This window comes from Pristiophorus japonicus, unplaced genomic scaffold (genome assembly GCF_044704955.1).
Source record: "Pristiophorus japonicus isolate sPriJap1 unplaced genomic scaffold, sPriJap1.hap1 HAP1_SCAFFOLD_42, whole genome shotgun sequence".
Lineage (NCBI taxonomy): Eukaryota > Metazoa > Chordata > Chondrichthyes > Pristiophoridae > Pristiophorus > Pristiophorus japonicus.
In genome coordinates, this window is record NW_027254090.1 from 773,059 (window position 1) to 800,000 (window position 26,942).

General features: G+C 44.8%; 22 non-coding genes across 22 annotated transcripts; all 22 read left to right on the forward strand.

The window, feature by feature from the left end:
* Window positions 1-1,255: 1,255 nt before the first annotated feature.
* Window positions 1,256-1,344, forward strand: trnar-ucg (transfer RNA arginine (anticodon UCG)). The gene is given in 2 exon segments: window positions 1,256-1,292; window positions 1,309-1,344. It is a non-coding gene; the product is annotated as a tRNA-Arg (tRNA).
* Window positions 1,345-1,589: 245 nt separating this feature from the next.
* trnas-gcu (transfer RNA serine (anticodon GCU)) lies at window positions 1,590-1,671 on the forward strand. Its single transcript has one exon. It is a non-coding gene; the product is annotated as a tRNA-Ser (tRNA).
* A 1,920-nt stretch (window positions 1,672-3,591) lies between these two features.
* trnar-ucg (transfer RNA arginine (anticodon UCG)) lies at window positions 3,592-3,680 on the forward strand. The gene is given in 2 exon segments: window positions 3,592-3,628; window positions 3,645-3,680. It is a non-coding gene; the product is annotated as a tRNA-Arg (tRNA).
* A 245-nt stretch (window positions 3,681-3,925) lies between these two features.
* On the forward strand, window positions 3,926-4,007 carry trnas-gcu (transfer RNA serine (anticodon GCU)). The gene has a single exon. It is a non-coding gene; the product is annotated as a tRNA-Ser (tRNA).
* Window positions 4,008-5,934: 1,927 nt separating this feature from the next.
* On the forward strand, window positions 5,935-6,023 carry trnar-ucg (transfer RNA arginine (anticodon UCG)). The gene is given in 2 exon segments: window positions 5,935-5,971; window positions 5,988-6,023. It is a non-coding gene; the product is annotated as a tRNA-Arg (tRNA).
* Window positions 6,024-6,268: 245 nt separating this feature from the next.
* On the forward strand, window positions 6,269-6,350 carry trnas-gcu (transfer RNA serine (anticodon GCU)). Its single transcript has one exon. It is a non-coding gene; the product is annotated as a tRNA-Ser (tRNA).
* Window positions 6,351-8,270: 1,920 nt separating this feature from the next.
* Window positions 8,271-8,359, forward strand: trnar-ucg (transfer RNA arginine (anticodon UCG)). Its single transcript is given in 2 exon segments — window positions 8,271-8,307; window positions 8,324-8,359. It is a non-coding gene; the product is annotated as a tRNA-Arg (tRNA).
* A 245-nt stretch (window positions 8,360-8,604) lies between these two features.
* On the forward strand, window positions 8,605-8,686 carry trnas-gcu (transfer RNA serine (anticodon GCU)). The gene has a single exon. It is a non-coding gene; the product is annotated as a tRNA-Ser (tRNA).
* A 1,927-nt stretch (window positions 8,687-10,613) lies between these two features.
* On the forward strand, window positions 10,614-10,702 carry trnar-ucg (transfer RNA arginine (anticodon UCG)). The gene is given in 2 exon segments: window positions 10,614-10,650; window positions 10,667-10,702. It is a non-coding gene; the product is annotated as a tRNA-Arg (tRNA).
* A 245-nt stretch (window positions 10,703-10,947) lies between these two features.
* trnas-gcu (transfer RNA serine (anticodon GCU)) lies at window positions 10,948-11,029 on the forward strand. Its single transcript has one exon. It is a non-coding gene; the product is annotated as a tRNA-Ser (tRNA).
* A 1,928-nt stretch (window positions 11,030-12,957) lies between these two features.
* trnar-ucg (transfer RNA arginine (anticodon UCG)) lies at window positions 12,958-13,046 on the forward strand. The gene is given in 2 exon segments: window positions 12,958-12,994; window positions 13,011-13,046. It is a non-coding gene; the product is annotated as a tRNA-Arg (tRNA).
* A 245-nt stretch (window positions 13,047-13,291) lies between these two features.
* trnas-gcu (transfer RNA serine (anticodon GCU)) lies at window positions 13,292-13,373 on the forward strand. Its single transcript has one exon. It is a non-coding gene; the product is annotated as a tRNA-Ser (tRNA).
* A 1,920-nt stretch (window positions 13,374-15,293) lies between these two features.
* trnar-ucg (transfer RNA arginine (anticodon UCG)) lies at window positions 15,294-15,382 on the forward strand. Its single transcript is given in 2 exon segments — window positions 15,294-15,330; window positions 15,347-15,382. It is a non-coding gene; the product is annotated as a tRNA-Arg (tRNA).
* Window positions 15,383-15,627: 245 nt separating this feature from the next.
* On the forward strand, window positions 15,628-15,709 carry trnas-gcu (transfer RNA serine (anticodon GCU)). Its single transcript has one exon. It is a non-coding gene; the product is annotated as a tRNA-Ser (tRNA).
* A 1,927-nt stretch (window positions 15,710-17,636) lies between these two features.
* Window positions 17,637-17,725, forward strand: trnar-ucg (transfer RNA arginine (anticodon UCG)). The gene is given in 2 exon segments: window positions 17,637-17,673; window positions 17,690-17,725. It is a non-coding gene; the product is annotated as a tRNA-Arg (tRNA).
* Window positions 17,726-17,970: 245 nt separating this feature from the next.
* Window positions 17,971-18,055, forward strand: trnas-gcu (transfer RNA serine (anticodon GCU)). The gene has a single exon. It is a non-coding gene; the product is annotated as a tRNA-Ser (tRNA).
* Window positions 18,056-19,980: 1,925 nt separating this feature from the next.
* On the forward strand, window positions 19,981-20,069 carry trnar-ucg (transfer RNA arginine (anticodon UCG)). Its single transcript is given in 2 exon segments — window positions 19,981-20,017; window positions 20,034-20,069. It is a non-coding gene; the product is annotated as a tRNA-Arg (tRNA).
* A 245-nt stretch (window positions 20,070-20,314) lies between these two features.
* Window positions 20,315-20,396, forward strand: trnas-gcu (transfer RNA serine (anticodon GCU)). Its single transcript has one exon. It is a non-coding gene; the product is annotated as a tRNA-Ser (tRNA).
* A 1,920-nt stretch (window positions 20,397-22,316) lies between these two features.
* Window positions 22,317-22,405, forward strand: trnar-ucg (transfer RNA arginine (anticodon UCG)). Its single transcript is given in 2 exon segments — window positions 22,317-22,353; window positions 22,370-22,405. It is a non-coding gene; the product is annotated as a tRNA-Arg (tRNA).
* A 245-nt stretch (window positions 22,406-22,650) lies between these two features.
* Window positions 22,651-22,732, forward strand: trnas-gcu (transfer RNA serine (anticodon GCU)). Its single transcript has one exon. It is a non-coding gene; the product is annotated as a tRNA-Ser (tRNA).
* Window positions 22,733-24,659: 1,927 nt separating this feature from the next.
* trnar-ucg (transfer RNA arginine (anticodon UCG)) lies at window positions 24,660-24,748 on the forward strand. Its single transcript is given in 2 exon segments — window positions 24,660-24,696; window positions 24,713-24,748. It is a non-coding gene; the product is annotated as a tRNA-Arg (tRNA).
* Window positions 24,749-24,993: 245 nt separating this feature from the next.
* Window positions 24,994-25,075, forward strand: trnas-gcu (transfer RNA serine (anticodon GCU)). The gene has a single exon. It is a non-coding gene; the product is annotated as a tRNA-Ser (tRNA).
* The last annotated feature ends 1,867 nt before the right edge of the window (window positions 25,076-26,942 follow it).

Here is a 26,942-nt window from a genome sequence, read left to right on the forward strand (position 1 = left end):
TGGTTCTCTAGAGCTGAAAGGATGAGAGAAGCTGCTTTTTGAATTCGTCCCTTGGCTGCCGAATTCAAAGCATACAGGAAATCAATCCGGGCTGGCAAAGCTGCCTGGTCTGATAAAAGGCGGTGACAGCCTATATTGTAAGCATGTTCTCGTCTTCTGGCCTCAACATTAGGTTCAACGTATCGAATGATAAGCACCGCTCCCATTGTCTGGTAATGGTTCTGCTATTCCCACTAACACTTCCTCTGGACCATCCTTTGTTACGTTATTGCCCGATTACCACCCACTTTGCCTTTCTCCATTGTGCCATGTATTATTTAATCACTCCTTCGTTCCGCTGCATCACAAACGTTCCCATTTGACATTTCTCGCTGCGTATTTTTTCCAGGCGCTATTTTTGTTGAAAACATCTGTAATCTTTAACTTTTTCCTGAAATATCGCAATTATTATCCGACAGAACGTGAAACCGGATTCTTCCTCCACAAAATCTGCACGACCTGCCGAGTTTTACATATTTATCTGTTTTTATTCATTCTATTTCCGTGTCCCTTTTAAGGGGATTTGCTGTCTGTGCAAGATCATTCTCTGTCTCTGTAAAATGGTGTGCTATCAGACCCTCATCATTCTGTGTCTGTTTCAAAGGGATGTGCTGTCTGTCCCGGATTTCCAATTTGAAATTTCAAAACCTGCCTTTGGAGGTTAAGGAATATTAGTTTGTTTGTGTGTTTCAGACTGGGCTGGTTTTACGTCCTTCCCTCCCTCCTTGTCTATCACCTGTGGCTTCAATAACAGTCTCTGCGCCGCGTGGTCCTGAGCCCCACTGCACAATTGCCTTCAGGGATGATCGAAATCTCACTTTATTCTTTTAAAAGGGAACTGCTGTCAGTCAAGGTTCATTCTGCATCTGGGTAAAAGGGATGTCCTTGCAATCCCGGATCATTCTGTGTCTGTTTAAATGGGCAGGTTGTCAGTTCCGGTTCATAATCTTTCCCTTTAAAACGGATTTTCTCATAAACCCGGGTCATCCTGTATTGTTTGAGAAGGTGTATGATTTCAGCTGCAATGACCGAATTGTTAAACTATATTGTTCCAATTTACATTGGGGTTGCCTGCGCCGGTGCGCACCCAGATCGCAGTGCATCTGTTCATTCACTCGAAATATGCTCATCTTTTCCGAAATCCACTCCTTGATATTGCAGTTGCCCCGAATTTGCTCGCAATATATACAACAACACAATAAATGCTGCTGGCAGCGGCCGCGTGGCCTAATGGATAAGGCGTCTGACTTCGATGACAACCGCAAAGTTATCAGAAGATTGCAGGTTCGAGTCCTGCCGCGGTCAACTTAGCTCGCTACGAGACATTTTATATTCTTTGTTGTGATTCTGCCGAGAAACCAACCATCTCTTCCAGTCACTCACCTGAAGTGAAGGAAGGCTGTTTGCTCAAAGAATCTCATGGCAAGTTTTCATCATTGTCGATCTGCATGCACGGGCAGAGCAAGCTGTGAAGTGGACTTTCTTGGACATTATTTATGTTTGGATACAAAAAGCAGGAGATTGAATGGCTGACGATGTCTTCTAGCAGAGATGAGGTGGCCGAGAGATTAAGGCGATGGACTGCTAATCCATTGTGCTCTGCACGCATGGGTTCGAATCCCATTCTCGTCGTCGTTGTCTTGCAGCTTATCCACTTTTTGACATTCACATTTAACCTCATCGCCAAATTCCCCTTTTACTGACAGGGATGCTGTACTTTCCTCATGTCATGTCTCAAATTAATAATATATTCGTCAAAAGGAGAACAGTTGCAGTACAATGGCGAGGGGCACTAATTCGATAGGTATCTGAGAGACAGCACATGCACGATGGGCCATAATATCATTTCTCACCACCGTCAGAATCTGAGAGCTGCGCTTTTCACTGTCGGCGGCTCGTTGGTCCACGGTTATGATTCTCCCTTCGGAATGATCACATTTGAAATGCGAGAGTCACGGGCCAAATCCCGGACGAGCCCCGCCATGTTTTACTCAAAGTTCCGCTTCTAACAGCCGCTCGACATGTGAGAAAACAGACGTATTTCACGTTAAAACGTGTGATTTTACGCCGATGTTCCCTCAGCATCCAAATCCCAGAGCAAAGTGAAACCCGCCAAACTGAGTAAAGTTAAAATATCTCAGAGGTACTCGGCTCTGTGACTCGTTGGATAACCGAAAGCCTTGTTTGGTTCCGGCCGATACTTGATCAGTATATCTTCCTGTCTGTACGCATAAGTTCACCTCAATTGGGATAAGCATACATTCAGCGTCAATCTCCACCTCTGCCCTGAATATGTGTGCGTCCTGGTTCTCTAGAGCTGAAAAGATGAGAGAAGCTGCTTTTTGAATTCGTCCCTTGGCTGCCGAATTCAAAGCATACAGGAAATCAATCCGGGCTGGCAAAGCTGCCTGGTCTGATTAAAAGGCGGTGACAGCCTATATTGTAAGCATGTTCTCGTCTTCTGGCCTCAACATTAGGTTCAACGTATCGGATGATAAGCATCGCTCCCATTGTCTGGTAATGGTTCTGCTATTCACACTAACACTTCCTCTGGACCACCCTTTGTTACGTTATTGCCCGATTACCACCCACTTTGCCTTTCTCCATTGTGCCATGTATTATTTAATTACTCCTTCGTTCCGCTGCATCACAAACGTTCCCATTTGACATTTCTCGCTGCGTATTTTTTCCAGGCGCTATTTTTGTTGAAAACATCTGTAATCTTTAACTTTTTCCTGAAATATCGGAATTATTATCCGACAGAACGTGAAACCGGATTCTTCCTCCACAAAATCTGCACGACCTGCCGAGTTTTACATATTTATCTGTTTTTATTCATTCTATTTCCGTGTCCCTTTTAAGGGGATTTGCTGTCTGTCCAAGATCATTCTCTGTCTCTGTAAAATGGTGTGCTATCAGACCCTCATCATTCTGTGTCTGTTTCAAAGGGATGTGCTGTCTGTCCCGGATTTCCAATTTGAAATTTCAAAACCTGGCTTTGGAGGTTAAGGAATATTAGTTTGTTCGTGTGTTTCAGACTGGGCTGGTTTTACGTCCTTCCCTGTCTATCACCTGTGGCTTCAATAACAGTCTCTGCGCCGCGTGGTCCTGAGCCCCACTGCACAATTGCCTTCAGGGATGATCGAAATCTCACTTTATTCTTTTAAAAGGGAACTGCTGTCAGTCAAGGGTCATTCTGCATCTGGGTAAAAGGGATGTCCTTGCAATCCCGGATCATTCTGTGTCTGTTTAAATGGGCTGGTTGTCAGTTCCGGTTCATAATCTTTCCCTTTAAAACGGATTTTCTCATAAACCCGGGTCATCCTGTATTGTTTCAGAAGGAGTATGATTTCAGCTGCAATGACCGAATTGTTAAACTATAGTGTTCCAATTTACATTGGGGTTGCCTGCGCCGGTGCGCACCCAGATCGCAGTGCATCTGTTCATTCACTCGAAATATGCTCATCTTTTCCTAAATCCACTCCTTGATATTGCAGTTGCCCCGAATTTGCTCGCAATATATACAACAACACAATGAATGTTGCTGGCAGCGGCCGCGTGGCCTAATGGATAAGGCGTCTGACTTCGATGACAACCGCAAAGTTATCAGAAGATTGCAGGTTCGAGTCCTGCCGCGGTCAACTTAGCTCGCTACGAGACATTTTATATTCTTTGTTGTGATTCTGCCGAGAAACCAACCATCTCTTCCAGTCACTCACCTGAAGTGAAGGAAGGCTGTTTGCTTAAAGAATCTCATGGCAAGTTTTCATCATTGTCGATCTGCATGCACGGGCAGAGCAAGCTGTGAAGTGGACTTTATTGCACATTATTTATGTTTGGATACAAAAAGCAGGAGATTGAATGGCTGACGATGTCTTATAGCAGAGACGAGGTGGCCGAAAGATTAAGGCGATGGACTGCTAATCCATTGTGCTCTGCACGCATGGGTTCGAATCCCATTCTCGTCGTCGTTGTCTTGCAGCTTAACCACTTTTTGACATTCACATTTAACCTCATCGCCAAATTCCCCTTTTACTTACAGGGATGCTGTACTTTCCTCATGTCATGTCTCAAATTAATAATATATTGGTCAAAAGGAGAACAGTTGCAGTACAATGGCGAGGGGCACTAATTAGATAGGTATCTGAGAGACAGCACATGCACGATGGGCCATAATATCATTTCTCACCACCGTCAGAATCTGAGAGCTGCGCTTTTCACTGTCGGCGGCTCGTTGGTCCACGGTTATGATTCTCCCTTCGGAATGATCACATTTGAAATGCGAGAGTCACGGGCCAAATCCCGGACGAGCCCCGCCATGTTTTACTCAAATTTCCGCTTCTAACAGCCGCTCGACATGTGAGAAAACAGACGTATTTCACGTTAAAACGTGTGATTTTACGCCGATGTTCCCTCAGCATCCAAATCCCAGAGCAAAGTGAAACCCGCCAAACTGAGTAAAGTTAAAATATCTCAGAGGTACTCGGCTCTGTGACTCGTTGGATAACCGAAAGCCTTGTTTGGTTCCGGCCGATACTTGATCAGTATATCTTCCTGTCTGTACGCATAAGTTCACCTCAATTGGGATAAGCATACATTCAGCGTCAATCTCCACCTCTGCCCTGAATATGAGTGCGTCCTGGTTCTCTAGAGCTGAAAGGATGAGAGAAGCTGCTTTTTGAATTCGTCCCTTGGCTGCCGAATTCAAAGCATACAGGAAATCAATCCGGGCTGGCAAAGCTGCCTGGTCTGATAAAAGGCGGTGACAGCCTATATTGTAAGCATGTTCTCGTCTTCTGGCCTCAACATTAGGTTCAACGTATCGAATGATAAGCACCGCTCCCATTGTCTGGTAATGGTTCTGCTATTCCCACTAACACTTCCTCTGGACCATCCTTTGTTACGTTATTGCCCGATTACCACCCACTTTGCCTTTCTCCATTGTGCCATGTATTATTTAATCACTCCTTCGTTCCGCTGCATCACAAACGTTCCCATTTGACATTTCTCGCTGCGTATTTTTTCCAGGCGCTATTTTTGTTGAAAACATCTGTAATCTTTAACTTTTTCCTGAAATATCGCAATTATTATCCGACAGAACGTGAAACCGGATTCTTCCTCCACAAAATCTGCACGACCTGCCGAGTTTTACATATTTATCTGTTTTTATTCATTCTATTTCCGTGTCCCTTTTAAGGGGATTTGCTGTCTGTGCAAGATCATTCTCTGTCTCTGTAAAATGGTGTGCTATCAGACCCTCATCATTCTGTGTCTGTTTCAAAGGGATGTGCTGTCTGTCCCGGATTTCCAATTTGAAATTTCAAAACCTGCCTTTGGAGGTTAAGGAATATTAGTTTGTTTGTGTGTTTCAGACTGGGCTGGTTTTACGTCCTTCCCTCCCTCCTTGTCTATCACCTGTGGCTTCAATAACAGTCTCTGCGCCGCGTGGTCCTGAGCCCCACTGCACAATTGCCTTCAGGGATGATCGAAATCTCACTTTATTCTTTTAAAAGGGAACTGCTGTCAGTCAAGGTTCATTCTGCATCTGGGTAAAAGGGATGTCCTTGCAATCCCGGATCATTCTGTGTCTGTTTAAATGGGCAGGTTGTCAGTTCCGGTTCATAATCTTTCCCTTTAAAACGGATTTTCTCATAAACCCGGGTCATCCTGTATTGTTTGAGAAGGTGTATGATTTCAGCTGCAATGACCGAATTGTTAAACTATATTGTTCCAATTTACATTGGGGTTGCCTGCGCCGGTGCGCACCCAGATCGCAGTGCATCTGTTCATTCACTCGAAATATGCTCATCTTTTCCGAAATCCACTCCTTGATATTGCAGTTGCCCCGAATTTGCTCGCAATATATACAACAACACAATAAATGTTGCTGGCAGCGGCCGCGTGGCCTAATGGATAAGGCGTCTGACTTCGATGACAACCGCAAAGTTATCAGAAGATTGCAGGTTCGAGTCCTGCCGCGGTCAACTTAGCTCGCTACGAGACATTTTATATTCTTTGTTGTGATTCTGCCGAGAAACCAACCATCTCTTCCAGTCACTCACCTGAAGTGAAGGAAGGCTGTTTGCTCAAAGAATCTCATGGCAAGTTTTCATCATTGTCGATCTGCATGCACGGGCAGAGCAAGCTGTGAAGTGGACTTTCTTGGACATTATTTATGTTTGGATACAAAAAGCAGGAGATTGAATGGCTGACGATGTCTTATAGCAGAGATGAGGTGGCCGAGAGATTAAGGCGATGGACTGCTAATCCATTGTGCTCTGCACGCATGGGTTCGAATCCCATTCTCGTCGTCGTTGTCTTGCAGCTTATCCACTTTTTGACATTCACATTTAACCTCATCGCCAAATTCCCCTTTTACTGACAGGGATGCTGTACTTTCCTCATGTCATGTCTCAAATTAATAATATATTCGTCAAAAGGAGAACAGTTGCAGTACAATGGCGAGGGGCACTAATTCGATAGGTATCTGAGAGACAGCACATGCACGATGGGCCATAATATCATTTCTCACCACCGTCAGAATCTGAGAGCTGCGCTTTTCACTGTCGGCGGCTCGTTGGTCCACGGTTATGATTCTCCCTTCGGAATGATCACATTTGAAATGCGAGAGTCACGGGCCAAATCCCGGACGAGCCCCGCCATGTTTTACTCAAAGTTCCGCTTCTAACAGCCGCTCGACATGTGAGAAAACAGACGTATTTCACGTTAAAACGTGTGATTTTACGCCGATGTTCCCTCAGCATCCAAATCCCAGAGCAAAGTGAAACCCGCCAAACTGAGTAAAGTTAAAATATCTCAGAGGTACTCGGCTCTGTGACTCGTTGGATAACCGAAAGCCTTGTTTGGTTCCGGCCGATACTTGATCAGTATATCTTCCTGTCTGTACGCATAAGTTCACCTCAATTGGGATAAGCATACATTCAGCGTCAATCTCCACCTCTGCCCTGAATATGTGTGCGTCCTGGTTCTCTAGAGCTGAAAAGATGAGAGAAGCTGCTTTTTGAATTCGTCCCTTGGCTGCCGAATTCAAAGCATACAGGAAATCAATCCGGGCTGGCAAAGCTGCCTGGTCTGATTAAAAGGCGGTGACAGCCTATATTGTAAGCATGTTCTCGTCTTCTGGCCTCAACATTAGGTTCAACGTATCGGATGATAAGCATCGCTCCCATTGTCTGGTAATGGTTCTGCTATTCACACTAACACTTCCTCTGGACCACCCTTTGTTACGTTATTGCCCGATTACCACCCACTTTGCCTTTCTCCATTGTGCCATGTATTATTTAATTACTCCTTCGTTCCGCTGCATCACAAACGTTCCCATTTGACATTTCTCGCTGCGTATTTTTTCCAGGCGCTATTTTTGTTGAAAACATCTGTAATCTTTAACTTTTTCCTGAAATATCGGAATTATTATCCGACAGAACGTGAAACCGGATTCTTCCTCCACAAAATCTGCACGACCTGCCGAGTTTTACATATTTATCTGTTTTTATTCATTCTATTTCCGTGTCCCTTTTAAGGGGATTTGCTGTCTGTCCAAGATCATTCTCTGTCTCTGTAAAATGGTGTGCTATCAGACCCTCATCATTCTGTGTCTGTTTCAAAGGGATGTGCTGTCTGTCCCGGATTTCCAATTTGAAATTTCAAAACCTGGCTTTGGAGGTTAAGGAATATTAGTTTGTTCGTGTGTTTCAGACTGGGCTGGTTTTACGTCCTTCCCTGTCTATCACCTGTGGCTTCAATAACAGTCTCTGCGCCGCGTGGTCCTGAGCCCCACTGCACAATTGCCTTCAGGGATGATCGAAATCTCACTTTATTCTTTTAAAAGGGAACTGCTGTCAGTCAAGGGTCATTCTGCATCTGGGTAAAAGGGATGTCCTTGCAATCCCGGATCATTCTGTGTCTGTTTAAATGGGCTGGTTGTCAGTTCCGGTTCATAATCTTTCCCTTTAAAACGGATTTTCTCATAAACCCGGGTCATCCTGTATTGTTTCAGAAGGAGTATGATTTCAGCTGCAATGACCGAATTGTTAAACTATAGTGTTCCAATTTACATTGGGGTTGCCTGCGCCGGTGCGCACCCAGATCGCAGTGCATCTGTTCATTCACTCGAAATATGCTCATCTTTTCCTAAATCCACTCCTTGATATTGCAGTTGCCCCGAATTTGCTCGCAATATATACAACAACACAATGAATGTTGCTGGCAGCGGCCGCGTGGCCTAATGGATAAGGCGTCTGACTTCGATGACAACCGCAAAGTTATCAGAAGATTGCAGGTTCGAGTCCTGCCGCGGTCAACTTAGCTCGCTACGAGACATTTTATATTCTTTGTTGTGATTCTGCCGAGAAACCAACCATCTCTTCCAGTCACTCACCTGAAGTGAAGGAAGGCTGTTTGCTTAAAGAATCTCATGGCAAGTTTTCATCATTGTCGATCTGCATGCACGGGCAGAGCAAGCTGTGAAGTGGACTTTATTGCACATTATTTATGTTTGGATACAAAAAGCAGGAGATTGAATGGCTGACGATGTCTTATAGCAGAGACGAGGTGGCCGAAAGATTAAGGCGATGGACTGCTAATCCATTGTGCTCTGCACGCATGGGTTCGAATCCCATTCTCGTCGTCGTTGTCTTGCAGCTTAACCACTTTTTGACATTCACATTTAACCTCATCGCCAAATTCCCCTTTTACTTACAGGGATGCTGTACTTTCCTCATGTCATGTCTCAAATTAATAATATATTGGTCAAAAGGAGAACAGTTGCAGTACAATGGCGAGGGGCACTAATTAGATAGGTATCTGAGAGACAGCACATGCACGATGGGCCATAATATCATTTCTCACCACCGTCAGAATCTGAGAGCTGCGCTTTTCACTGTCGGCGGCTCGTTGGTCCACGGTTATGATTCTCCCTTCGGAATGATCACATTTGAAATGCGAGAGTCACGGGCCAAATCCCGGACGAGCCCCGCCATGTTTTACTCAAATTTCCGCTTCTAACAGCCGCTCGACATGTGAGAAAACAGACGTATTTCACGTTAAAACGTGTGATTTTACGCCGATGTTCCCTCAGCATCCAAATCCCAGAGCAAAGTGAAACCCGCCAAACTGAGTAAAGTTAAAATATCTCAGAGGTACTCGGCTCTGTGACTCGTTGGATAACCGAAAGCCTTGTTTGGTTCCGGCCGATACTTGATCAGTATATCTTCCTGTCTGTACGCATAAGTTCACCTCAATTGGGATAAGCATACATTCAGCGTCAATCTCCACCTCTGCCCTGAATATGAGTGCGTCCTGGTTCTCTAGAGCTGAAAGGATGAGAGAAGCTGCTTTTTGAATTCGTCCCTTGGCTGCCGAATTCAAAGCATACAGGAAATCAATCCGGGCTGGCAAAGCTGCCTGGTCTGATAAAAGGCGGTGACAGCCTATATTGTAAGCATGTTCTCGTCTTCTGGCCTCAACATTAGGTTCAACGTATCGAATGATAAGCACCGCTCCCATTGTCTGGTAATGGTTCTGCTATTCCCACTAACACTTCCTCTGGACCATCCTTTGTTACGTTATTGCCCGATTACCACCCACTTTGCCTTTCTCCATTGTGCCATGTATTATTTAATCACTCCTTCGTTCCGCTGCATCACAAACGTTCCCATTTGACATTTCTCGCTGCGTATTTTTTCCAGGCGCTATTTTTGTTGAAAACATCTGTAATCTTTAACTTTTTCCTGAAATATCGCAATTATTATCCGACAGAACGTGAAACCGGATTCTTCCTCCACAAAATCTGCACGACCTGCCGAGTTTTACATATTTATCTGTTTTTATTCATTCTATTTCCGTGTCCCTTTTAAGGGGATTTGCTGTCTGTGCAAGATCATTCTCTGTCTCTGTAAAATGGTGTGCTATCAGACCCTCATCATTCTGTGTCTGTTTCAAAGGGATGTGCTGTCTGTCCCGGATTTCCAATTTGAAATTTCAAAACCTGCCTTTGGAGGTTAAGGAATATTAGTTTGTTTGTGTGTTTCAGACTGGGCTGGTTTTACGTCCTTCCCTCCCTCCTTGTCTATCACCTGTGGCTTCAATAACAGTCTCTGCGCCGCGTGGTCCTGAGCCCCACTGCACAATTGCCTTCAGGGATGATCGAAATCTCACTTTATTCTTTTAAAAGGGAACTGCTGTCAGTCAAGGTTCATTCTGCATCTGGGTAAAAGGGATGTCCTTGCAATCCCGGATCATTCTGTGTCTGTTTAAATGGGCAGGTTGTCAGTTCCGGTTCATAATCTTTCCCTTTAAAACGGATTTTCTCATAAACCCGGGTCATCCTGTATTGTTTGAGAAGGTGTATGATTTCAGCTGCAATGACCGAATTGTTAAACTATATTGTTCCAATTTACATTGGGGTTGCCTGCGCCGGTGCGCACCCAGATCGCAGTGCATCTGTTCATTCACTCGAAATATGCTCATCTTTTCCGAAATCCACTCCTTGATATTGCAGTTGCCCCGAATTTGCTCGCAATATATACAACAACACAATAAATGTTGCTGGCAGCGGCCGCGTGGCCTAATGGATAAGGCGTCTGACTTCGATGACAACCGCAAAGTTATCAGAAGATTGCAGGTTCGAGTCCTGCCGCGGTCAACTTAGCTCGCTACGAGACATTTTATATTCTTTGTTGTGATTCTGCCGAGAAACCAACCATCTCTTCCAGTCACTCACCTGAAGTGAAGGAAGGCTGTTTGCTCAAAGAATCTCATGGCAAGTTTTCATCATTGTCGATCTGCATGCACGGGCAGAGCAAGCTGTGAAGTGGACTTTCTTGCACATTATTTATGTTTGGATACAAAAAGCAGGAGATTGAATGGCTGACGATGTTTTATAGCAGAGATGAGGTGGCCGAGAGATTAAGGCGATGGACTGCTAATCCATTGTGCTCTGCACGCATGGGTTCGAATCCCATTCTCGTCGTCGTTGTCTTGCAGCTTATCCACTTTTTGACATTCACATTTAACCTCATCGCCAAATTCCCCTTTTACTGACAGGGATGCTGTACTTTCCTCATGTCATGTCTCAAATTAATAATATATTCGTCAAAAGGAGAACAGTTGCAGTACAATGGCGAGGGGCACTAATTCGATAGGTATCTGAGAGACAGCACATGCACGATGGGCCATAATATCATTTCTCACCACCGTCAGAATCTGAGAGCTGCGCTTTTCACTGTCGGCGGCTCGTTGGTCCACGGTTATGATTCTCCCTTCGGAATGATCACATTTGAAATGCGAGAGTCACGGGCCAAATCCCGGACGAGCCCCGCCATGTTTTACTCAAAGTTCCGCTTCTAACAGCCGCTCGACATGTGAGAAAACAGACGTATTTCACGTTAAAACGTGTGATTTTACGCCGATGTTCCCTCAGCATCCAAATCCCAGAGCAAAGTGAAACCCGCCAAACTGAGTAAAGTTAAAATATCTCAGAGGTACTCGGCTCTGTGACTCGTTGGATAACCGAAAGCCTTGTTTGGTTCCGGCCGATACTTGATCAGTATATCTTCCTGTCTGTACGCATAAGTTCACCTCAATTGGGATAAGCATACATTCAGCGTCAATCTCCACCTCTGCCCTGAATATGTGTGCGTCCTGGTTCTCTAGAGCTGAAAAGATGAGAGAAGCTGCTTTTTGAATTCGTCCCTTGGCTGCCGAATTCAAAGCTTACAGGAAATCAATCCGGGCTGGCAAAGCTGCCTGGTCTGATTAAAAGGCGGTGACAGCCTATATTGTAAGCATGTTCTCGTCTTCTGGCCTCAACATTAGGTTCAACGTATCGGATGATAAGCATCGCTCCCATTGTCTGGTAATGGTTCTGCTATTCACACTAACACTTCCTCTGGACCACCCTTTGTTACGTTATTGCCCGATTACCACCCACTTTGCCTTTCTCCATTGTGCCATGTATTATTTAATTACTCCTTCGTTCCGCTGCATCACAAACGTTCCCATTTGACATTTCTCGCTGCGTATTTTTTCCAGGCGCTATTTTTGTTGAAAACATCTGTAATCTTTAACTTTTTCCTGAAATATCGGAATTATTATCCGACAGAACGTGAAACCGGATTCTTCCTCCACAAAATCTGCACGACCTGCCGAGTTTTACATATTTATCTGTTTTTATTCATTCTATTTCCGTGTCCCTTTTAAGGGGATTTGCTGTCTGTCCAAGATTATTCTCTGTCTCTGTAAAATGGTGTGCTATCAGACCCTCATCATTCTGTGTCTGTTTCAACGGGATGTGCTGTCTGTCTCGGATTTCCAATTTGAAATTTCAAAACCTGGCTTTGGAGGTTAAGGAATATTAGTTTGTTCGTGTGTTTCAGACTGGGCTGGTTTTACGTCCTTCCCTCCCTCCTTGTCTATCACCTGTGGCTTCAATAACAGTCTCTGCGCCGCGTGGTCCTGAGCCCCACTGCACAATTGCCTTTAGGGATGATCGAAATCTCACTTTATTCTTTTAAAAGGGAACTGCTGTCAGTCAAGGGTCATTCTGCATCTGGGTAAAAGGGATGTCCTTGCAATTCCGGATCATTCTGTGTCTGTTTAAATGGGCTGGTTGTCAGTTCCGGTTCATAATCTTTCCCTTTAAAACGGATTATCTCATAAACCCGGGTCATCCTGTATTGTTTGAGAAGGAGTATGATTTCAGCTGCAATGACCGAATTGTTAAACTATAGTGTTCCAATTTACATTGGGGTTGCCTGCGCCGGTGCGCACCCAGATCGCAGTGCATCTGTTCATTCACTCGAAATATGCTCATCTTTTCCTAAATCCACTCCTTGATATTGCAGTTGCCCCGAATTTGCTCGCAATATATACAACAACACAATGAATGTGGCTGGCAGCGGCCGCGTGGCCTAATGGATAAGGCGTCTGACTTCGATGACAACCGCAAAGTTATCAGAAGATTGCAGGTTCGAGTCCTGCCGCGGTCAACTTAGCTCGCTACGAGACATTTTATATTCTTTGTTGTGATTCTGCCGAGAAACCAGCCATCTGTTCCAGTCACTCACCTGAAGTGAAGGAAGGCTGTTTGCTCAAAGAATCTCATGGCAAGCTTTCATCATTGTCGATCTGCATGCACGGGCAGAGCAAGCTGTGAAGTGGACTTTCTTGCACATTATTTCTGTTTGGATACAAAAAGCAGGAGATTGAATGGCTGACGATATCTTATAGCAGAGACGAGGTGGCCGAGAGGTTAAGGCGATGGACTGCTAATCCATTGTGCTCTGCACGCATGGGTTCGAATCCCATTCTCGTCGTCGTTGGCTTGCAGGTTAAACACTTTTTGACATTCACATTTCATCTCATCTCCAAATTCCCCTTTTACTGACAGGGATGCTGTACTTTCCTCATGTCATGTCTCAAATTAATAATATATTCGTCAAAAGGAGAACAGTTGCAGTACAATGGCGAGGGGCACTAATTCGATAGGTATCTGAGAGACAGCACATGCACGATGGGCCATAATATCATTTCTCACCACCGTCAGAATCTGAGAGCTGCGCTTTTCACTGTCGGCGGCTCGTTGGTCCACGGTTATGATTCTCCCTTCGGAATGATCACATTTGAAATGCGAGAGTCACGGGCCAAATCCCGGACGAGCCCCGCCATGTTTTACTCAAAGTTCCGCTTCTAACAGCCGCTCGACATGTGAGAAAACAGACGTATTTCACGTTAAAACGTGTGATTTTACGCCGATGTTCCCTCAGCATCCAAATCCCAGAGCAAAGTGAAACCCGCCAAACTGAGTAAAGTTAAAATATCTCAGAGGTACTCGGCTCTGTGACTCGTTGGATAACCGAAAGCCTTGTTTGGTTCCGGCCGATACTTGATCAGTATATCTTCCTGTCTGTACGCATAAGTTCACCTCAATTGGGATAAGCATACATTCAGCGTCAATCTCCAGCTCTGCCCTGAATATGTGTGCGTCCTGGTTCTCTAGAGCTGAAAAGATGAGAGAAGCTGCTTTTTGAATTCGTCCCTTGGCTGCCGAATTCAAAGCATACAGGAAATCAATCCGGGCTGGCAAAGCTGCCTGGTCTGATTAAAAGGCGGTGACAGCCTATATTGTAAGCATGTTCTCGTCTTCTGGCCTCAACATTAGGTTCAACGTATCGGATGATAAGCATCGCTCCCATTGTCTGGTAATGGTTCTGCTATTCACACTAACACTTCCTCTGGACCACCCTTTGTTACGTTATTGCCCGATTACCACCCACTTTGCCTTTCTCCATTGTGCCATGTATTATTTAATTACTCCTTCGTTCCGCTGCATCACAAACGTTCCCATTTGACATTTCTCGCTGCGTATTTTTTCCAGGCGCTATTTTTGTTGAAAACATCTGTAATCTTTAACTTTTTCCTGAAATATCGGAATTATTATCCGACAGAACGTGAAACCGGATTCTTCCTCCACAAAATCTGCACGACCTGCCGAGTTTTACATATTTATCTGTTTTTATTCATTCTATTTCCGTGTCCCTTTTAAGGGGATTTGCTGTCTGTCCAAGATCATTCTCTGTCTCTGTAAAATGGTGTGCTATCAGACCCTCATCATTCTGTGTCTGTTTCAAAGGGATGTGCTGTCTGTCCCGGATTTCCAATTTGAAATTTCAAAACCTGGCTTTGGAGGTTAAGGAATATTAGTTTGTTCGTGTGTTTCAGACTGGGCTGGTTTTACGTCCTTCCCTGTCTATCACCTGTGGCTTCAATAACAGTCTCTGCGCCGCGTGGTCCTGAGCCCCACTGCACAATTGCCTTCAGGGATGATCGAAATCTCACTTTATTCTTTTAAAAGGGAACTGCTGTCAGTCAAGGGTCATTCTGCATCTGGGTAAAAGGGATGTCCTTGCAATCCCGGATCATTCTGTGTCTGTTTAAATGGGCTGGTTGTCAGTTCCGGTTCATAATCTTTCCCTTTAAAACGGATTTTCTCATAAACCCGGGTCATCCTGTATTGTTTCAGAAGGAGTATGATTTCAGCTGCAATGACCGAATTGTTAAACTATAGTGTTCCAATTTATATTGGGGTTGCCTGCGCCGGTGCGCACCCAGATCGCAGTGCATCTGTTCATTCACTCGAAATATGCTCATCTTTTCCTAAATCCACTCCTTGATATTGCAGTTGCCCCGAATTTGCTCGCAATATATACAACAACACAATGAATGTTGCTGGCAGCGGCCGCGTGGCCTAATGGATAAGGCGTCTGACTTCGATGACAACCGCAAAGTTATCAGAAGATTGCAGGTTCGAGTCCTGCCGCGGTCAACTTAGCTCGCTACGAGACATTTTATATTCTTTGTTGTGATTCTGCCGAGAAACCAACCATCTCTTCCAGTCACTCACCTGAAGTGAAGGAAGGCTGTTTGCTCAAACAATCTCATGGCAAGTTTTCATCATTGTCGATCTGCATGCACGGGCAGAGCAAGCTGTGAAGTGGACTTTCTTGCACATTATTTCTGTTTGGATACAAAAAGCAGGAGATTGAATGGCTGACGATGTCTTATAGCATAGACGAGGTGGCCGAGAGGTTAAGGCGACGGACTGCTAATCCATTGCGCTCTGCACGCATGGGTTCGAATCCCATTCTCGTCGTCGTTGGCTTGCAGGTTAAACACTTTTTGACATTCACATTTAACCTAATCGCCAAATTCCCCTTTTACTTACAGGGATGCTGTACTTTCCTCATGTCATGTCTCAAATTAATAATATATTGGTCAAAAGGAGAACAGTTGCAGTACAATGGCGAGGGGCACTAATTAGATAGGTATCTGAGAGACAGCACATGCACGATGGGCCATAATATCATTTCTCACCACCGTCAGAATCTGAGAGCTGCGCTTTTCACTGTCGGTGGCTCGTTGGTCCACGGTTATGATTCTCCCTTCGGAATGATCACATTTGAAATGCGAGAGTCACGGGCCAAATCCCGGACGAGCCCCGCCATGTTTTACTCAAATTTCCGCTTCTAACAGCCGCTCGACATGTGAGAAAACAGACGTATTTCACGTTAAAACGTGTGATTTTACGCCGATGTTCACTCAGCATCCAAATCCCAGAGCAAAGTGAAACCCGCCAAACTGAGTAAAGTTAAAATATCTCAGAGGTACTCGGCTCTGTGACTCGTTGGATAACCGAAAGCCTTGTTTGGTTCCGGCCGATACTTGATCAGTATATCTTCCTGTCTGTACGCATAAGTTCACCTCAATTGGGATAAGCATACATTCAGCGTCAATCTCCACCTCTGCCCTGAATATGTGTGCGTCCTGGTTCTCTAGAGCTGAAAAGATGAGAGAAGCTGCTTTTTGAATTCGTCCCTTGGCTGCCGAATTCAAAGCATACAGGAAATCAATCCGGGCTGGCAAAGCTGCCTGGTCTGATTAAAAGGCGGTGACAGCCTATATTGTAAGCATGTTCTCGTCTTCTGGCCTCAACATTAGGTTCAACGTATCGGATGATAAGCATCGCTCCCATTGTCTGGTAATGGTTCTGCTATTCCCACTAACACTTCCTCTGGACCATCCTTTGTTACGTTATTGCCCGATTACCACCCACTTTGCCTTTCTCCATTGTGCCATGTATTATTTAATTACTCCTTCGTTCCGCTGCATCACAAACGTTCCCATTTGACATTTCTCGCTGCGTATTTTTTCCAGGCGCTATTTTTGTTGAAAACATCTGTAATCTTTAACTTTTTCCTGAAATATCGCAATTATTATCCGACAGAACGTGAAACCGGATTCTTCCTCCACAAAATCTGCACGACCTGCCGAGTTTTACATATTTATCTGTTTTTATTCATTCTATTTCCGTGTCCCTTTTAAGGGGATTTGCTGTCTGTCCAAGATCATTCTCTGTCTCTGTAAAATGGTGTGCTATCAGACCCTCATCATTCTGTGTCTGTTTCAAAGGGATGTGCTGTCTGTCCCGGATTTCCAATTTGAAATTTCAAAACCTGCCTTTGGAGGTTAAGGAATATTAGTTTGTTTGTGTGTTTCAGACTGGGCTGGTTTTACGTCCTTCCCTCCCTCCTTGTCTATCACCTGTGGCTTCAATAACAGTCTTTGCGCCGCGTGGTCCTGAGCCCCACTGCACAATTGCCTTCAGGGATGATGGAAATCTCACTTTATTCTTTTAAAAGGGAACTGCTGTCAGTCAAGGGTCATTCTGCATCTGGGTAAAAGGGATGTCCTTGCAATCCCGGATCATTCTGTGTCTGTTTAAATGGCTGGTTGTCAGTTCCGGTTCATAATCTTTCCCTTTAAAACGGATTTTCTCATAAACCCGGGTCATCCTGTATTGTTTGAGAAGGAGTATGATTTCAGCTGCAATGACCGAATTGTTAAACTATAGTGTTCCAATTTACATTGGGGTTGCCTGCGCCGGTGCGCACCCAGATCGCAGTGCATCTGTTCATTCACTCGAAATATGCTCATCTTTTCCTAAATCCACTCCTTGATATTGCAGTTGCCCCGAATTTGCTCGCAATATATACAACAACACAATGAATGTTGCTGGCAGCGGCCGCGTGGCCTAATGGATAAGGCGTCTGACTTCGATGACAACCGCAAAGTTATCAGAAGATTGCAGGTTCGAGTCCTGCCGCGGTCAACTTAGCTCGCTACGAGATATTTTATATTCTTTGTTGTGATTCTGCCGAGAAACCAACCATCTCTTCCAGTCACTCACCTGAAGTGAAGGAAGGCTGTTTGCTCAAAGAATCTCATGGCAAGTTTTCATCATTGTCGATCTGCATGCACGGGCAGAGCAAGCTGTGAAGTGGACTTTCTTGCACATTATTTCTGTTTGGATACAAAAAGCAGGAGATTGAATGGCTGACGATATCTGATAGCAGAGACGACGTGGCCGAGAGGTTAAGGCGATGGACGGCTAATCCATTGTGCTCTGCACGCATGGGTTCGAATCCCATTCTCGTCGTCGTTGTCTTGCAGCTTATCCACTTTTTGACATTCACATTTAACCTCATCGCCAAATTCCCCTTTTACTGACAGGGATGCTGTACTTTCCTCATGTCATGTCTCAAATTAATAATATATTGGTCAAAAGGAGAACAGTTGCAGTACAATGGCGAGGGGCACTAATTCGATAGGTATCTGAGAGACAGCACATGCACGATGGGCCATAATATCATTTCTCACCACCGTCAGAATCTGAGAGCTGCGCTTTTCACTGTCGGCGGCTCGTTGGTCCACGGTTATGATTCTCCCTTCGGAATGATCACATTTGAAATGCGAGAGTCACGGGCCAAATCCCGGATGAGCCCCGCCATGTTTTACTCAAAGTTCCGCTTCTAACAGCCGCTCGACATGTGAGAAAACAGACGTATTTCACGTTAAAACGTGTGATTTTACGCCGATGTTCCCTCAGCATCCAAATCCCAGAGCAAAGTGAAACCCGCCAAACTGAGTAAAGTTAAAATATCTCAGAGGTACTCGGCTCTGTGACTCGTTGGATAACCGAAAGCCTTGTTTGGTTCCGGCCGATACTTGATCAGTATATCTTCCTGTCTGTACGCATAAGTTCACCTCAATTGGGATAAGCATACATTCAGCGTCAATCTCCACCTCTGCCCTGAATATGTGTGCGTCCTGGTTCTCTAGAGCTGAAAAGATGAGAGAAGCTGCTTTTTGAATTCGTCCCTTGGCTGCCGAATTCAAAGCATACAGGAAATCAATCCGGGCTGGCAAAGCTGCCTGGTCTGATTAAAAGGCGGTGACAGCCTATATTGTAAGCATGTTCTCGTCTACTGGCCTCAACATTACGTTCAACGTATCGGATGATAAGCATCGCTCCCATTGTCTGGTAATGGTTCTGCTATTCACACTAACACTTCCTCTGGACCACCCTTTGTTACGTTATTGCCCGATTACCACCCACTTTGCCTTTCTCCATTGTGCCATGTATTATTTAATTACTCCTTCGTTCCGCTGCATCACAAACGTTCCCATTTGACATTTCTCGCTGCGTATTTTTTCCAGGCGCTATTTTTGTTGAAAACATCTGTAATCTTTAACTTTTTCCTGAAATATCGGAATTATTATCCGACAGAACGTGAAACCGGATTCTTCCTCCACAAAATCTGCACGACCTGCCGAGTTTTACATATTTATCTGTTTTTATTCATTCTATTTCCGTGTCCCTTTTAAGGGGATTTGCTGTCTGTCCAAGATCATTCTCTGTCTCTGTAAAATGGTGTGCTATCAGACCCTCATCATTCTGTGTCTGTTTCAAAGGGATGTGCTGTCTGTCCCGGATTTCCAATTTGAAATTTCAAAACCTGGCTTTGGAGGTTAAGGAATATTAGTTTGTTCGTGTGTTTCAGACTGGGCTGGTTTTACGTCCTTCCCTCCCTCCTTGTCTATCACCTGTGGCTTCAATAACAGTCTCTGCGCCGCGTGGTCCTGAGCCCCACTGCACAATTGCCTTTAGGGATGATCGAAATCTCACTTTATTCTTTTAAAAGGGAACTGCTGTCAGTCAAGGGTCATTCTGCATCTGGGTAAAAGGGATGTCCTTGCAATTCCGGATCATTCTGTGTCTGTTTAAATGGGCTGGTTGTCAGTTCCGGTTCATAATCTTTCCCTTTAAAACGGATTATCTCATAAACCCGGGTCATCCTGTATTGTTTGTGAAGGAGTATGATTTCAGCTGCAATGACCGAATTGTTAAACTATAGTGTTCCAATTTACATTGGGGTTGCCTGCGCCGGTGCGCACCCAGATCGCAGTGCATCTGTTCATTCACTCGAAATATGCTCATCTTTTCCTAAATCCACTCCTTGATATTGCAGTTGCCCCGAATTTGCTCGCAATATATACAACAACACAATGAATGTGGCTGGCAGCGGCCGCGTGTCCTAATGGATAAGGCGTCTGACTTCGATGACAACCGCAAAGTTATCAGAAGATTGCAGGTTCGAGTCCTGCCGCGGTCAACTTAGCTCGCTACGAGACATTTTATATTCTTTGTTGTGATTCTGCCGAGAAACCAGCCATCTGTTCCAGTCACTCACCTGAAGTGAAGGAAGGCTGTTTGCTCAAAGAATCTCATGGCAAGTTTTCATCATTGTCGATCTGCATGCACGGGCAGAGCAAGCTGTGAAGTGGACTTTCTTGCACATTATTTCTGTTTGGATACAAAAAGCAGGAGATTGAATGGCTGACGATATCTTATAGCAGAGACGAGGTGGCCGAGAGGTTAAGGCGATGGACTGCTAATCCATTGTGCTCTGCACGCATGGGTTCGAATCCCATTCTCGTCGTCGTTGGCTTGCAGGTTAAACACTTTTTGACATTCACATTTCATCTCATCTCCAAATTCCCCTTTTACTGACAGGGATGCTGTACTTTCCTCATGTCATGTTTCAAATTAATAATATATTCGTCAAAAGGAGAACAGTTGCAGTACAATGGCGAGGGGCACTAATTCGATAGGTATCTGAGAGACAGCACATGCACGATGGGCCATAATATCATTTCTCACCACCGTCAGAATCTGAGAGCTGCGCTTTTCACTGTCGGCGGCTCGTTGGTCCACGGTTATGATTCTCCCTTCGGAATGATCACATTTGAAATGCGAGAGTCACGGGCCAAATCCCGGACGAGCCCCGCCATGTTTTACTCAAAGTTCCGCTTCTAACAGCCGCTCGACATGTGAGAAAACAGACGTATTTCACGTTAAAACGTGTGATTTTACGCCGATGTTCCCTCAGCATCCAAATCCCAGAGCAAAGTGAAACCCGCCAAACTGAGTAAAGTTAAAATATCTCAGAGGTACTCGGCTCTGTGACTCGTTGGATAACCGAAAGCCTTGTTTGGTTCCGGCCGATACTTGATCAGTATATCTTCCTGTCTGTACGCATAAGTTCACCTCAATTGGGATAAGCATACATTCAGCGTCAATCTCCACCTCTGCCCTGAATATGTGTGCGTCCTGGTTCTCTAGAGCTGAAAAGATGAGAGAAGCTGCTTTTTGAATTCGTCCCTTGGCTGCCGAATTCAAAGCATACAGGAAATCAATCCGGGCTGGCAAAGCTGCCTGGTCTGATTAAAAGGCGGTGACAGCCTATATTGTAAGCATGTTCTCGTCTTCTGGCCTCAACATTAGGTTCAACGTATCGGATGATAAGCATCGCTCCCATTGTCTGGTAATGGTTCTGCTATTCACACTAACACTTCCTCTGGACCACCCTTTGTTACGTTATTGCCCGATTACCACCCACTTTGCCTTTCTCCATTGTGCCATGTATTATTTAATCACTCCTTCGTTCCGCTGCATCACAAACGTTCCCATTTGACATTTCTCGCTGCGTATTTTTTCCAGGCGCTATTTTTGTTGAAAACATCTGTAATCTTTAACTTTTTCCTGAAATATCGGAATTATTATCCGACAGAACGTGAAACCGGATTCTTCCTCCACAAAATCTGCACGACCTGCCGAGTTTTACATATTTATCTGTTTTTATTCATTCTATTTCCGTGTCCCTTTTAAGGGGATTTGCTGTCTGTCCAAGATCATTCTCTGTCTCTGTAAAATGGTGTGCTATCAGACCCTCATCATTCTGTGTCTGTTTCAAAGGGATGTGCTGTCTGTCCCGGATTTCCAATTTGAAATTTCAAAACCTGGCTTTGGAGGTTAAGGAATATTAGTTTGTTCGTGTGTTTCAGACTGGGCTGGTTTTACGTCCTTCCCTGTCTATCACCTGTGGCTTCAATAACAGTCTCTGCGCCGCGTGGTCCTGAGCCCCACTGCACAATTGCCTTCAGGGATGATCGAAATCTCACTTTATTCTTTTAAAAGGGAACTGCTGTCAGTCAAGGGTCATTCTGCATCTGGGTAAAAGGGATGTCCTTGCAATCCCGGATCATTCTGTGTCTGTTTAAATGGGCTGGTTGTCAGTTCCGGTTCATAATCTTTCCCTTTAAAACGGATTTTCTCATAAACCCGGGTCATCCTGTATTGTTTGAGAAGGAGTATGATTTCAGCTGCAATGACCGAATTGTTAAACTATAGTGTTCCAATTTACATTGGGGTTGCCTGCGCCGGTGCGCACCCAGATCGCAGTGCATCTGTTCATTCACTCGAAATATGCTCATCTTTTCCTAAATCCACTCCTTGATATTGCAGTTGCCCCGAATTTGCTCGCAATATATACAACAACACAATGAATGTTGCTGGCAGCGGCCGCGTGGCCTCATGGATAAGGCGTCTGACTTCGATGACAACCGCAAAGTTATCAGAAGATTGCAGGTTCGAGTCCTGCCGCGGTCAACTTAGCTCGCTACGAGACATTTTATATTCTTTGTTGTGATTCTGCCGAGAAACCAACCATCTCTTCCAGTCACTCACCTGAAGTGAAGGAAGGCTGTTTGCTCAAACAATCTCATGGCAAGTTTTCATCATTGTCGATCTGCATGCACGGGCAGAGCAAGCTGTGAAGTGGACTTTCTTGCACATTATTTCTGTTTGGATACAAAAAGCAGGAGATTGAATGGCTGACGATGTCTTATAGCATAGACGAGGTGGCCGAGAGGTTAAGGCGACGGACTGCTAATCCATTGCGCTCTGCACGCGTGGGTTCGAATCCCATTCTCGTCGTCGTTGGCTTGCAGGTTAAACACTTTTTGACATTCACATTTAACCTAATCGCCAAATTCCCCTTTTACTTACAGGGATGCTGTACTTTCCTCATGTCATGTCTCAAATTAATAATATATTGGTCAAAAGGAGAACAGTTGCAGTACAATGGCGAGGGGCACTAATTAGATAGGTATCTGAGAGACAGCACATGCACGATGGGCCATAATATCATTTCTCACCACCGTCAGAATCTGATAGCTGCGCTTTTCACTGTCGGTGGCTCGTTGGTCCACGGTTATGATTCTCCCTTCGGAATGATCACATTTGAAATGCGAGAGTCACGGGCCAAATCCCGGACGAGCCCCGCCATGTTTTACTCAAATTTCCGCTTCTAACAGCCGCTCGACATGTGAGAAAACAGACGTATTTCACGTTAAAACGTGTGATTTTACGCCGATGTTCACTCAGCATCCAAATCCCAGAGCAAAGTGAAACCCGCCAAACTGAGTAAAGTTAAAATATCTCAGAGGTACTCGGCTCTGTGACTCGTTGGATAACCGAAAGCCTTGTTTGGTTCCGGCCGATACTTGATCAGTATATCTTCCTGTCTGTACGCATAAGTTCACCTCAATTGGGATAAGCATACATTCAGCGTCAATCTCCACCTCTGCCCTGAATATGTGTGCGTCCTGGTTCTCTAGAGCTGAAAAGATGAGAGAAGCTGCTTTTTGAATTCGTCCCTTGGCTGCCGAATTCAAAGCATACAGGAAATCAATCCGGGCTGGCAAAGCTGCCTGGTCTGATTAAAAGGCGGTGACAGCCTATATTGTAAGCATGTTCTCGTCTTCTGGCCTCAACATTAGGTTCAACGTATCGGATGATAAGCATCGCTCCCATTGTCTGGTAATGGTTCTGCTATTCCCACTAACACTTCCTCTGGACCATCCTTTGTTACGTTATTGCCCGATTACCACCCACTTTGCCTTTCTCCATTGTGCCATGTATTATTTAATTACTCCTTCGTTCCGCTGCATCACAAACGTTCCCATTTGACATTTCTCGCTGCGTATTTTTTCCAGGCGCTATTTTTGTTGAAAACATCTGTAATCTTTAACTTTTTCCTGAAATATCGCAATTATTATCCGACAGAACGTGAAACCGGATTCTTCCTCCACAAAATCTGCACGACCTGCCGAGTTTTACATATTTATCTGTTTTTATTCATTCTATTTCCGTGTCCCTTTTAAGGGGATTTGCTGTCTGTCCAAGATCATTCTCTGTCTCTGTAAAATGGTGTGCTATCAGACCCTCATCATTCTGTGTCTGTTTCAAAGGGATGTGCTGTCTGTCCCGGATTTCCAATTTGAAATTTCAAAACCTGCCTTTGGAGGTTAAGGAATATTAGTTTGTTTGTGTGTTTCAGACTGGGCTGGTTTTACGTCCTTCCCTCCCTCCTTGTCTATCACCTGTGGCTTCAATAACAGTCTCTGCGCCGCGTGGTCCTGAGCCCCACTGCACAATTGCCTTCAGGGATGATGGAAATCTCACTTTATTCTTTTAAAAGGGAACTGCTGTCAGTCAAGGGTCATTCTGCATCTGGGTAAAAGGGATGTCCTTGCAATCCCGGATCATTCTGTGTCTGTTTAAATGGCTGGTTGTCAGTTCCGGTTCATAATCTTTCCCTTTAAAACGGATTTTCTCATAAACCCGGGTCATCCTGTATTGTTTGAGAAGGAGTATGATTTCAGCTGCAATGACCGAATTGTTAAACTATAGTGTTCCAATTTACATTGGGGTTGCCTGCGCCGGTGCGCACCCAGATCGCAGTGCATCTGTTCATTCACTCGAAATATGCAAATCTTTTCCTAAATCCACTCCTTGATATTGCAGTTGCCCCGAATTTGCTCGCAATATATACAACAACACAATGAATGTTGCTGGCAGCGGCCGCGTGGCCTAATGGATAAGGCGTCTGACTTCGATGACAACCGCAAAGTTATCAGAAGATTGCAGGTTCGAGTCCTGCCGCGGTCAACTTAGCTCGCTACGAGACATTTTATATTCTTTGTTGTGATTCTGCCGAGAAACCAACCATCTCTTCCAGTCACTCACCTGAAGTGAAGGAAGGCTGTTTGCTCAAAGAATCTCATGGCAAGTTTTCATCATTGTCGATCTGCATGCACGGGCAGAGCAAGCTGTGAAGTGGACTTTCTTGCACATTATTTCTGTTTGGATACAAAAAGCAGGAGATTGAATGGCTGACGATATCTTATAGCAGAGACGAGGTGGCCGAGAGGTTAAGGCGATGGACTGCTAATCCATTGTGCTCTGCACGCATGGGTTCGAATCCCATTCTCGTCGTCGTTGGCTTGCAGGTTAAACACTTTTTGACATTCACATTTAACCTAATCGCCAAATTCCCCTTTTACTTACAGGGATGCTGTACTTTCCTCATGTCATGTCTCAAATTAATAATATATTGGTCAAAAGGAGAACAGTTGCAGTACAATGGCGAGGGGCACTAATTAGATAGGTATCTGAGAGACAGCACATGCACGATGGGCCATAATATCATTTCTCACCACCGTCAGAATCTGAGAGCTGCGCTTTTCACTGTCGGCGGCTCGTTGGTCCACGGTTATGATTCTCCCTTCGGAATGATCACATTTGAAATGCGAGAGTCACGGGCCAAATCCCGGACGAGCCCCGCCATGTTTTACTCAAATTTCCGCTTCTAACAGCCGCTCGACATGTGAGAAAACAGACGTATTTCACGTTAAAACGTGTGATTTTACGCCGATGTTCCCTCAGCAGCCAAATCCCAGAGCAAAGTGAAACCCGCCAAACTGAGTAAAGTTAAAATATCTCAGAGGTACTCGGCTCTGTGACTCGTTGGATAACCGAAAGCCTTGTTTGGTTCCGGCCGATACTTGATCAGTATATCTTCCTGTCTGTACGCATAAGTTCACCTCAATTGGGATAAGCATACATTCAGCGTCAATCTCCACCTCTGCCCTGAATATGTGTGCGTCCTGGTTCTCTAGAGCTGAAAAGATGAGAGAAGCTGCTTTTTGAATTCGTCCCTTGGCTGCCGAATTCAAAGCATACAGGAAATCAATCCGGGCTGGCAAAGCTGCCTGGTCTGATTAAAAGGCGGTGACAGCCTATATTGTAAGCATGTTCTCGTCTTCTGGCCTCAACATTAGGTTCAACGTATCGGATGATAAGCATCGCTCCCATTGTCTGGTAATGGTTCTGCTATTCCCACTAACACTTCCTCTGGACCATCCTTTGTTACGTTATTGCCCGATTACCACCCACTTTGCCTTTCTCCATTGTGCCATGTATTATTTAATTACTCCTTCGTTCCGCTGCATCACAAACGTTCCCATTTGACATTTCCCGCTGCGTATTTTTTCCAGGCGCTATTTTTGTTGAAAACATCTGTAATCTTTAACTTTTTCCTGAAATATCGGAATTATTATCCGACAGAACGTGAAACCGGATTCTTCCTCCACAAAATCTGCACGACCTGCCGTGTTTTACATATTTATCTGTTTTTATTCATTCTATTTCCGTGTCCCTTTTAAGGGGATTTGCTGTCTGTCCAAGATCATTCTCTGTCTCTGTAAAATGGTGTGCTATCAGACCCTCATCATTCTGTGTCTGTTTGAAAGGGATGTGCTGTCTGTCCCGGATTTCCAATTTGAAATTTCAAAACCTGCGTTTGGAGGTTAAGGAATATTAGTTTGTTTGTGTGTTTCAGACTGGGCTGGTTTTACGTCCTTCCCTCCCTCCTTGTCTATCACCTGTGGCTTCAATAACAGTCTCTGCGCCGCGTGGTCCTGAGCCCCACTGCACAATTGCCTTCAGGGATGATCGAAATCTCACTTTATTCTTTTAAAAGGGAACTGCTGTCAGTCAAGGGTCATTCTGCATCTGGGTAAAAGGGATGTCCTTGCAATCCCGGATCATTCTGTGTCTGTTTAAATGGGCTGGTTGTCAGTTCCGGTTCATAATCTTTCCCTTTAAAACGGATTTTCTCATAAACCCGGGTCATCCTGTATTGTTTGAGAAGGAGTATGATTTCAGCTGCAATGACCGAATTGTTAAACTATAGTGTTCCAATTTACATTGGGGTTGCCTGCGCCGGTGCGCACCCAGATCGCAGTGCATCTGTTCATTCATTCGAAATATGCTCATCTTTTCCTAAATCCACTCCTTGATA